Here is an 11,757-nt window from a genome sequence, read left to right as displayed (position 1 = left end):
GAGGAATTCATATTAGAATTCGGCTCTTCGTAACTGCCAAGTAATAAAAGAAATTACCTGTACATCATACATTTCTCTATGATTAGAAAAGCCTATGGGGGTTAAAAAAATTCTGAAAAAGTAGCACTAGTTCACAAGTAGGTGATTTTTATTTTCCTCACTGAGATTTCTTGTGAGAATAAAATGCAGGCTTTCACTGAATTACAGTGCAGATTTGTAGTCTTCAGGAATTAGATTTAAAGTAGCGTTTGTTATAGAAAGTTTGTTTGATGTTTGCTTTTGTAAGTGTATCACTCCGAGCCTAATGTTATCTATGACAGAATTTTCCTTTCTTCAACTTTTAATGTATTTAATGTTTTTTGCCTGGATAAACTTTTTAAATGAGTATGCTGTAATTGAATTTTGTCTTATTTTTTTATGCTTACTACACAATAATAGTACAAGTAATACACTCTAGTATATATATTTTTTTTATATGAATGTTTAATCTCTTTCTGAAAACTACTTTGATTCATTAGGAATTAAGTAAATAAATTACACAGAAATGCAGGAGTTCTAGAGACAGTACTCTAAAAATGAAAAGAATTTTCTTGGAATGATTCAGGGTTTCTTTTACATTGAGTATGCTATAACAAAATACAATTAACTACAATAGTTCAAGCAACTTTCTGTGAAATGTACTGTTTTTCTCAAATTCCCTAGGACATTTCTGCAAAAGTCACCGTGAAGCAGAATATTAAAATAATTATTGTTCAATGATTGCAGTTTGGTTCCATTGCAATTTGACTGCACTTTCTAATAAACCTCCACTTCATCATAACGCTAAGTTTATTCACCATTTTAGATGCATGACATATTTTGATTGTGGTGTATTGCCGATATTTAAAGGACTGCATAGATTTGATCATCAGTCGTTTCCTATTTTGGTCAGCTGACCGTATAAAAAAAAAGTAAAAAATGGAGGCAGCTTGTTTGGGGAATCAATAGGCAGAGAAAACTAGTTAAATGGAAAAGAATTTGTAGTAACATGCACAATTTAGAAGAGAAATATGGTTGAAGTTGGTGATGAAATAAAAGCACAGACGTATATCAGGCCTTGCCAGAGGTAATTAGTTTATTGATTGAGCTAATCACACCCAAAGGGAAATGAACTAAATAGGTCATTAAACTATACTGGACACAGAATGCTGCACTGTGCTTAATGGCTCAGTACTGCCTTACTGGTGTTCAGCCAGGAGTAAAACTTTGCTTTTAACACCTATAAAATTGCCAGTTTAAAAATCATAGAGTACACTCAGAATGATAGGAAGAGATGAAAACAAACAAATGTATGACTAAATAGGGAAAGTAATTTCTTCTACAGGGAAAGTAATGGAAATTTTTGTTCAATAGCAGATGAGTCTACAGATGGACAGATCCAAGGAAATAACATCACTGACATGTTATGCAAACTTAGAGACAATCAGACAGGTTTATAGTAGTAGATGTTTCCAAAATTTTCTTATTATACGGCAAAAAAGCTTATGGAAAATAAAAAGTAAAATCTGTGGACCAAACCTAGAAAGAGAAGTTCGTATAACATATTAAAAGCTTTAAAAACTTGTTATATTTGTTACACAGTTTGAATAACCTTTTTGAAATTCATAATGTAGCTCTGAAACTAGCACTGGCAGTGAGACAAACTTGCTGACAAACTAAAAGCATTACGTGTCACTTTTTTAATTGTCTAGGTAGCACAAGGTAAAAAGAAAAGCTTTGTTTTTTTCCAGTGATTTTTGAAATATGACAGCCCTTGTATAATATACATGTATATATATATAAGGTGGCATTCTTCTATTAGAACATCACATGTGCCACTTGAATCCATTCATTCAAAAGAATTACTGATTTTACAGTCGACTTTTGGTGTACCACCCAATTTGATCTTATGCTTTGCTTGGTTTGGAGGGGAATATGTGTTGAATTAATACACCTGTTATGAAACACTCATCCTCAAAGCTGTTGCTCCTTTAAGTATATGAAAAGGGAGGATTTTAGATTTTAAGCTAGAGGCAATATTGCCATTGACTTGAGCAAGGACCAGAGAAAGCTCTACCATTGACAAAACTCTTTCAAGAAGAGAAAAATACAGAAAATCCATAAGACATTGACAGAATGTATGATAATAAGCTTCACCATTTCGTCTGGATTAATTTCCCACCAATTAAAACCTCCAACCAATCTTTATGCAGTAAACAATGGAGCTTGTTCTCATCATCTCAGTATCCTGTTTTGGACCCTTGGCATTAAAATTTCAAACTCACAAATGTGTTAAATCCCCTCAGTTCTCTAACGATGCAGGCTTTCACACTGAAAAAGCTAAGTATCATTAGTACTTACCAAACAGTAGTTACAAAATAGATTTCACTGTTCAAGAGCGTGTCGATAACTGCATCAAACCACCTGTAAGAGTCAGATGTACTATCTCAAGAAGACATTCTGGAAAGACTGCACTGGAAAAAAAAAATTAAAGATTAAAAAGAAAAAAACAAGCAATGGCAAGAACAGTAAGGATTATAGAAATTCAAATTATACACCTGCAAAATAATATATTCAAATCATAGAATCTGATGAAAAGGAGGATTTTATAAGCATCTGGGAATAATACAGCAAAAATTCATCTCTGCAGATATGAGCCTGTGTATTTCTCTTGGTAATAACTTTTATTACTATTGGTAAAGCCTGAGAGTCAGAGAAAAATATCTTTTTTTTTTTTTTTTCTAGACTGAAAAATAAGTAGACAGCTGATAACTAAAATAGAAATAAAAGGAAAGTTATTTTGCATTGCCTGAGAATCCTGTTTCCTAATTAGCCTCTTGAGATATTTTGGAATGAAAAGTCTTTTCAATGTGGTGTAATTAACAAAGTCAAAGGGATACTTTCCATCAGCAGTCTAGAATGCATGTCTGAATATTTCTCCCCCTTTTTCATCTGAAAGCTAATGAAGCAAATGCTCCAGCTTTTGCTTCAGGAGTTTTTATTTATTTACTTATTTTTGTATTAACAACCAGTATAGGACTAGGAGAAAAAAATTCTTAGTAGCAGCTGTTCTCCTGCCTTGAGATGGAGGAGGACATAGGCCCAGTACTCCTCTGACTTGACCAATGTCACATCTCTTTCAGTTGAGGATTATGCTGTAAGCTTCTCGCTTTGCCCAAGCATTATCTCTCCCATTGATCTCCTCCATCCTCCTACACAAAAATGCTGGTCAAATTACTGAAATAACTATAAATGAAGGGGAGAAAAAAAAATCTGAAAAAAATAACAATAAATTAAAAATATATGTATATATATCTAAAAGATATATATACTTCCCTTTGAAGTTTTGGAAAATTTTATAACATTTATTTTGCATTAGCTAGAAATCACTTTCCCCAGTTTATCTACCCCATGAAAGTGATGTCATATTGTCAAATACACATATCACTTCACAAGGATCTCAAAGGACTCACAAACTGAATGCAAACCATACAAAAATCTTTGCAGACACCCATGAATTACAAGGTTAGCTCTAGCGTGAACCACAGGGGCTGCAGTGATTTAATACAATGGTTTATAATAGAAGTTTAAGATTGCATCCCTTTGGAACCGCAAGTGAATTTAGTTAAGGACAAAGTAATTACCCAAACTGGAATTTGAGTAGACAGCTAACAACCCTATTCTTGCAGAACAATGCTGTCATTCTTCTGATTATGTCACTGAAAGTAACCTCTCTAACTTGCAGTCCTTTACTGCTGAGCCATACATTCAGAATCTGCTGAAATTATAATGCTTAAAAACAAACCAAAAAAACACACACAAAAACCCCTATCATTTGATTTTCTTTCTGGTCTTACTAGGAAGAAACCGGTGTTTTTGATCACATTGATTTGTTCAGAAAACCAGCTTGTTCGATGGCAGAAAAACTACAGCTCAAAGTGGATTTCCCAGTGGTTAAGACGTTTTAGATGCATTTCAGCAGTTGAGTTTGGTGACACTAACATTATTTTCTTTGTCTTCAGAACAATCCCAGGAGCAAACATTCTCTGTACAGGAGAAAATATATGACTTTTGTGTCTGTACTGTCTTTTGGGGCTGCCACACTGCTCACAGAAAATCTAGGATCAGATGAAGAGCTGGGAGTCACAATCTTCAGAGCCACCATCAAATTAGTACTCCGATAGACGTGCCCAGTATAACAAAGTAGAGAACAGGACAATTAGCTACTTGATAGCTCAGTTGGAAAAAATGTATGAGCACTGCGAACTCTCCGTGCTCTTTATAAATTTCCATATTTTTGATGTGCAAGGAATTAGTTATGATTTTGCTACGCACACTGACTGTAATTTAAATGACATCAAATTTCCATAAAATAAATCATAAGCATTTTATTTTAGTTCTCCCTTCAGGTGAATTACTGAAACACTCTTCTCATCCAGAAGCAGACTTGCTAATGGACACTATATCAGAATTTTCACTAAATGTCAAAATCACAAAAGTCTTGCTCTTTCTCTAAGAAAGCTATAATTGTACTTAAACTTGAAATTAACAGAATCTTTAAATATTACCAACAATTATACTGAAAAACCCTTATTTTGTGGGCAATAAATGAGATTACAGAATATCCTGACTTGCTTTTTCAGTTCCTTTCTGTAGCTATTCTAACTGAAGCAGATATATATCTCCACTGCAAATGTCCTATAGGTTATAAGAAATGCTGAAAGGAAATTGCAGCCTAAATACAGGCTGTATATGTGATTCAGAAAAAGAGCTTTCAAAGAATATCAGATAACCAGAGTTTCTATATCATGGCATTGAAACAAAGAGCAATACTTATCCCCACATCCCTTCATAGGAGGCAAAGATAAATACATCTATATTCTATTTATAACATTTCAGAACAGCTAGAGAAGAGGCCAGAAATAAGAGTTTGTCAAGTTCCTCATTAACCAAAAACAAAAGGCAGACATTACCAGTGTGGCAATATATATCAGAAGGAAAGATACTGATACTCGGTAGCAGAAATTCTCCACTCAGCTACTCATCCCATCCTCTGAGGGGATTTCTTCACCATGGAGAAGCTGCTGCTGGCTGCTCATCTCCTTCAGTTAATGGAGTGAAGGATCCCACAGATACTCTTTGCCTTTGTTCTGACAGGTTCTACGCTTTGAAGCTGCTCCCAAAGGAGCAATGCACTCAGAGATTCACCTCTCCTGCTAAATTTTTAGGCCATATTAGAGCAGGAGAACATAAGCACAGAATAGAAGAAAGAGTGTTATGAGTTATTATAACATTATAATGGCGGTTTCTGCTCCTGCCTGACACTCAGCATTACAATATTATTCAATTTTTCTGTACAAGCTTTAGGATATATTAGAGCAATTTAAAATATCTAATAACTACCTCCCTCTGCCACTGTCCTTCAAGATTTTTACACATTTGCCCATCATCACATTAAAATAATTTGTTACCTTAATAAGTTGTGTTTCAAATAGTTTCTTGCTACTTTTTCTTTTGCCTTGACAACTTTCTAATAGCATCAGGCAATTTTTTAACAATTGTCTCGCTCCAATTTATAGCAGGGAGAGGAGGTTCTTTTACTATCTGTGAGATTAAGAAACAACAATTCAAATGTTGGTCCGACCTATTTATTACAGATCTTAATCAGGGAAATGGGGAAGGGGAGGACGAACACTATTATGAATTAAGATGTGGAAGGGAAGGAGGACGATAGAAAAGATAGGAAATAAGAAGCTAGGAGTCTTTATAGAAAGCAAGAGGGAAATAGTCACCACCATGGATCCAGCGTGGTTCATAGTTCAGCAATTGATCTTCAGTAGCGGTGGGTCATCAGGCATTGTTGTTCTGTTGATGATGATGGTGACCATGGCAATGATGGCCACCTTTCAGTGGTAGTACAAACTTATAAATAAGTCCAAAATTGTTGAGTCAGTTCTTTTTTGGAGTGACAACTCAAATCCAAAGTGGTTGAGTCAGCTCTCCTTGGAGTGACAGCTTCTGGCTCTGGGATCTCAGCAGAAACTCTTTTGTTCCTATCTTCCTTGCATTGCCAGCAGATAAGGTGCCAACTTGTATCTTGCCTTCACAGGATTCAATGGCATCATCCCCCAGTCTCCCAAAGCAAGCTGGAGTTATTTGGTCACAGGCTAGATCTTTTGTCAGTAAACAATCCTGAGCACTATCTTCCAAAGGCAAACAGCTAAAATTGTCCACACAGTGATGTTGGTTGCCACATGACAACACCCATCACTCACCTCCTAGACAAGTCAGTCTTATCACAAGAAATACCTCAGGAAGAAAGCTTTGAGCCTATCTCACTCCAATTTATAGGAGGGAGAGGAGGTTCTTTTATTATCTATATACCCGGCGTGAGATTAAGAAGCAACGGTTCAAATGTTGGTCCGACCAGTTTACTACAAATCTTAATTAGGGAAATGGGGAAGGGGAGGATGGACACTATTATGAATTAGGGTAATGGGGAAGGGAAGGAGGGTGATAGAAAAGATAGAAAAGAAGAAGCAAGGGGTCTTTATAGGCAGCAAGAGGGAGATAGTCACCACCATGGATCCAGTGTGGTTCGTAGTTCAGTCTTTGATCTTCAGTAGCAGTGGGTCATCAGGCAGAGTTGTCCTGTTGCCAATGACGACGAAGGATGATGACCATGGTGATGACGGCCCTTTTTCAATGCTTCAAAGTGGTTGAGTCAGCTCTTTTTGGAGTGACAGCTCAAATCCAAAGTGGTCGAATCAGCTCTCCTTTGAGTGACAGCTCAAACCCAAGGTGGTTGAGTCAGTTCTCCTTGCGGTGGCAGCTTCTGGCTCTGGGATCTCAGCAGGAACCTCCTTTGTTCTTATCTTTCTGGCCTTGCCAGCAGATCAGAGGAAGCAGGGAGGCACCAACTTGCATCTTGCCTTGGCAAGATACAATGGTATCATCCCCCAGCCTTCCATACTTAGCTGGAGCGGTTTGGCCACAGGCCAGATCTTCCGCCAGTGAACACTGCTGAGCACTCTCTTCCGCTCTTCTACAGAGCAAGCAGCTCTGGGGGAAGGGGCCTTCAAATGTCCCCAAAGCGATATCCATTGTCACACGGTTAGCACCCATTAGTTGCCTCCTCAACAAATCATTCAGAGTCTTATTGCAAGAAATACCTCAGGAAGCAAGCTTTGAGCCAAAAAACAGAGAAGGATTCTCACAACTTGCCTCCTTGACAAGTCACTCAGAGTCTTATCACAAGAAAAACCTCAGGAAGCAAGCTTTGAGCCAAAAAACAAAGAAGGTTTCTCACATAGCCAAAACAAACAAACAAAGAAAAAAAAAACCCAACAAACAACAAACAAAAAAAAAGGAAGAAGGATTCATACAAGCTGTCATGCAGTTATCTAGATCAATCTGTGCCCATGACAGGGGGCGGAAGGCCGGTAGGCCCCCCAGCCCAAAAATGAGAATGGAAAAGTGGAAGGGTAGGGAGAAGGGAGCTGGCCCCCAAAACAGGCAGTGGCACCAATCTAAGGAGGAACACTTAGTATCACTAAATATGATATCAGAATGCAAGATATAAGAAGATGTAATTGGAATTGAGGCTAAGAAACCAAATAAAATGAGAGAGAGAGTGTCTGAAAATGAAAGCCTTACTTTGAACTGAAGGAGCAAGAGAGAGAGAGATTCCGTGACTTCCTCCCGTGGCTTATCTTCCTCTTTGAACATGAAGTCCACTGGGTGTAGTTCTTTTCTCTCTTCTGAGAACCAGGTATCTGGAAAGTTGTCAGTCCCTGGAACTGGAGTATTAACTCTTCAATTCCCCATGCTTTGCATAATGTTATAATGTGGAATACAGATAACAAAATTATAAAAACATGACAATAGTGTATGTAAAATCTAATCAGCCCTTCAATGAAAGCTCAAATTATTTTAGGATGTAGTATGAGGCTGAGTAAAAAAGATCCTGACCTATTTCACCTATTTGTTGCTGAAATCAGATGTGAAATTTCCAGAGTTCTTTGGGAGTAGAATTAGCCCAATACTAAGTAGTTTTAACAGGTTAAGTACAAATGTACTTTTCCTTCTGTGTTTTTCATTTGCTTTATTAAAGCTGCTTTCCTGCCCTTTCTTTTCCTTAGGTTGATTTATATTGTTCAACTCACATCAGTTTAATGTTATTTCACTTAGAGTACTTTTAAGTGAACTTCAGTATTTATCTATGTTTAAGTTGATATTTAGATGTTAAGCATCAATATATCACTGTAAATAATGATGAATTTATTTTAAAGCTATCTTCAGCATCTTGGCTGTTCTCACATCTCCTTACTTAAAATTTAAATTAGAGTAATTAACAAGCAACTCTTACATGGAATTTGCTTGTGACTGGCAGGTGAACTTACATAAAATTGAATAAATCCTTTCTGTTCCCTAGGATTAGCTCATTATTGAATACACACTCTGCAAGAGAAACAGCTCAGTTCTAATTTAAAATATTTTTCTGTTAAATAGAATATGCTAAATAATTCTAACTAATCAGTCAGAAGACAAGCCCTCAAGTATGTATTCTGGCATATACACATGTATAGATTCTGGCATGCATACATGCCAGAATGTATGTAACATACTTGTATATATGTATATGTACATACATATATATATATGTAGCAGAAAGCAGCACAGTTCTGAATGGAAAAGGCATAAAGTGGGTTGAAGAAAACAGGAAAAGGAGTGTGTATATACACACACACACACACACACACACTCGATTTGAGGCTGCCCAGATATAAATCTCAATTTAGAACACCTCAACCAATTTCACTGTTTTAATTTCAGGTTCATGTATCCCAAAATGCCTAAACTTTCACAGTTTGAATTTGACTTTATGAATGCAAATAGCCCTGTTAGAAAACGTTAGGCTGAATGCAAAGAAAGTCGTTTTTCTTTACAATTACAGTACGAGCCTCATAAGTGCACTATACTAATTTTCCCTTTATTATACAACTGCAGTTACAGAAAGTACTTCACAATCAGAACAACAATAATTTGGATGTGATTTTATGCAACAGCACAATTGCAACTACAAGACGTTTTCCATTTAGTACTCTAAATAGTCTTAATTTTTGAGCCACAACTAGAAGAACTACTATTTAAATACTATTTCCTAACCAAAACCCTGCAGCTACAAATCCCTTTTTTATCTAACATAATGCCACTGAAATTAAAGATTTAAGTGAATGGTTACTATGTTCTGTCAACTCCTGTTCATAGTAAACATAATCAAGCCACAGTGTGAGATTGATCACCCTTGATTTCACATCCAGAAAATAGAGTTCTGTAGCTCACAGAAGCATTGGCCCGTGTCAGAACTAACACTAGCATTATTCTGTGGATCTACTGGAAGAAAAAAAGTATTCCATAGACAAGAAATTTCCAGAATAAGTGTAAGATTTGAGATGAGTTAGGAAAAATGATTATCTGAGGAATACTCAAGTGAGACATTGTAAGATACATTCGAGTGAAATCCATAGGGACAGAGTGAAAATGCAGATGACTGTTCTAAGTAAAGCTTACGTTGGAGTGACTCTACAGAAATGTAGTAGATAATCTAAAAAAAACACCAACCATTATTGCCCAATATTTATTTGTTGGTCTTACAAATAAACTGGAAAAAAAATCTTGAATGTTGGAGAGGTTTTTAAAAGTATGAAGCTTTTGGGAACTGCACTAAATCCTCTGATAGTTTGTGTATTTCTCTTTTGATTTTCATTTTAAATTTATTCTTTTCCAAGTCATGATGAAACTTCACATACCTATTTTTTGAACATGAGGCTAATGCAGTGCAAGAGAGAAGCCAACACAACTGAAGCTGAAGGACTCTTTGGTAAGCCAGCTCAAAAAAAGAGGTAAAAGGCAGGAAATAAGGATACACAGAAGAGATGCTATTTGCATTCAAAATCTTCAAAACAGGTTGATATAAATGGTGCATGCTTTTTCACTGACCTTCTCCAAAGGGTGTAAATGGAGGAAAGATAGAACAGCTCATCTGCTATCTGAACAGTCTGTCTATATTATAAAAGAAAACATAGGAATCTACAAGAGTAGAGCTGTTGACAAAAGCAGATCTGTTAAAGCTTATGATGTCTAGTGTGAATGCCTTTTGTCATCTCAGTGCAAAGCATGTTATTATTGGCAGGTAAATCAAATATAGATACACAATGAAAAAATGCTCACAGAGAATGGGACTGTGCTCTCCCACAATCTTGCTGGGGGCCTGCAGTCACTCCTAGTCACGGGTCACTAATCAAAACTCAATCTTTTTGGTTACCGCCATTAAACTGAGTAAACATAAGACAATTTGAAGCATGATCCTAGCAATAGACTTCTACAGATTTCACTATCCAGCTGTGCAAAAGATAACCATGGAGTATCTGATAACCCATGTATTACTTAAACCAAATTGTTAGGATGTATTGCTCACATTGTTCTGCATGGTAAATATCTACTGTGATGCTTATGATCTACTGTGTGGCTTATTGATATATTTAACATGAATCTTTGTATAACAAATAACTTTAAACAGCTCAGACAAGAGTTTCAAAGAAATATAACACTCCATACATCCACCTATTGCCTGTTTGAAGTGTAAGTGCCATAAGGGTCATATAGTCCCTCCTATAATGAGGAATAAATGACCCCACAAATGCATCTGTTCCTGTTCAGATGATGAAGCTCCTCTTCAATTGATCTACTTTTATCTTGAAGACCTTATAATCTATACCTCAAATTGTGAGATGCATAAACTTCAGGAAACACTGCCTGAAAGAATGAAATGCAAACTTCAGAGGTGGGGAGGCAGCAAAACAATGACCATTTTTAACTCCAACTCTAAAAGAAGTTTAATTTGGATATGCATCAAGAGAATTTGTCATTAGAGAATTATGAATAATAAATATAAGAATTATGAAATGTGATGCTATTAACTTTGGTAAAATGAAAAAAGGGAGAGAGAGCGAAATAAAACTGTGAACTGGGTGCAATCAGCACCACCAAAGAAGTAGGTGGCAAAATATTATATTCTCCACACCTGTTACCATTTAGAAATGCAAAATACTGGAGCAAGAATACATACCGGAGGCAGATTCGTACTTGAATAAACCAACAGGGTGCACATAGAATGGAAGCCTTGCATAGCAAACGGGAAGGAGAAAAGAGCAAAATATTCTTCTAAATTTTGTTCTCGAGTTGTTTCTTGCTGTATTACAAAGATTCTGTTTTCAAGCAGCTATTTTGTGGCTTTAGTAAGAAGAACAGCTCCACTTCGATGATGAATGAACGACTTACAAATACAATAAATAAATTCTCAAGAGCCAAAGTGGTGCAAGCATTACAGGTTTGAATGAAAGATTTGCAAAAAGCATGAAATCTTCAGAATAACATGTTTCCACGCTGCTATAAGGAATAATTCAGCAGAATATGACTTCTCTAGCCCTGTTTTCAAGATGCTTGCAGCTTCTCCATCCCAGACATGCAGACAATTCATTCAAGTCAATTGATTAACTGTGCACTACTAAAGATCTACTTTGAGATTCAGTGAAAATACAAAGAGAGCACAAGGTTTGTGTGAATCCTTTTAACCTGGCTGCTCAGTGTTCCCATAACAGAAATCAAAGCTGAAAGAAAAGAGAATGTAGAATTTTAGAAGAGCTCAGTTCTATTCAGAGGAGACTACAAGTCCAA

At 36.3% G+C, this 11,757-nt stretch overlaps 1 long non-coding RNA gene across 2 annotated transcripts in view; it reads right to left on the bottom strand.

Moving 5' to 3' along the window:
* Nucleotides 1-2,391: 2,391 nt before the first annotated feature.
* LOC125692445 (uncharacterized) overlaps nucleotides 2,392-11,757 on the bottom strand; it is a 51,362-nt gene continuing 41,996 nt past the window's right edge. Inside the window, exons 7-8 of one of the 2 annotated variants that reach the window (XR_007376665.1) lie at nucleotides 7,675-7,846; nucleotides 2,392-2,492 (exon numbers count right to left, since the gene is read on the bottom strand). This is a non-coding gene — a long non-coding RNA (uncharacterized LOC125692445). Of the gene's footprint in view, nucleotides 2,493-7,674; nucleotides 7,847-9,126; nucleotides 11,691-11,757 lie in introns of those variants that run through there. The other variant, XR_007376666.1, reaches the window with a different exon arrangement.

The sequence above is a fragment of the Lagopus muta genome, chromosome 4, assembly GCF_023343835.1.
Source record: "Lagopus muta isolate bLagMut1 chromosome 4, bLagMut1 primary, whole genome shotgun sequence".
NCBI lineage: Eukaryota > Metazoa > Chordata > Aves > Galliformes > Phasianidae > Lagopus > Lagopus muta.
This window is presented reverse-complemented; position numbering and strand designations above follow the sequence as displayed.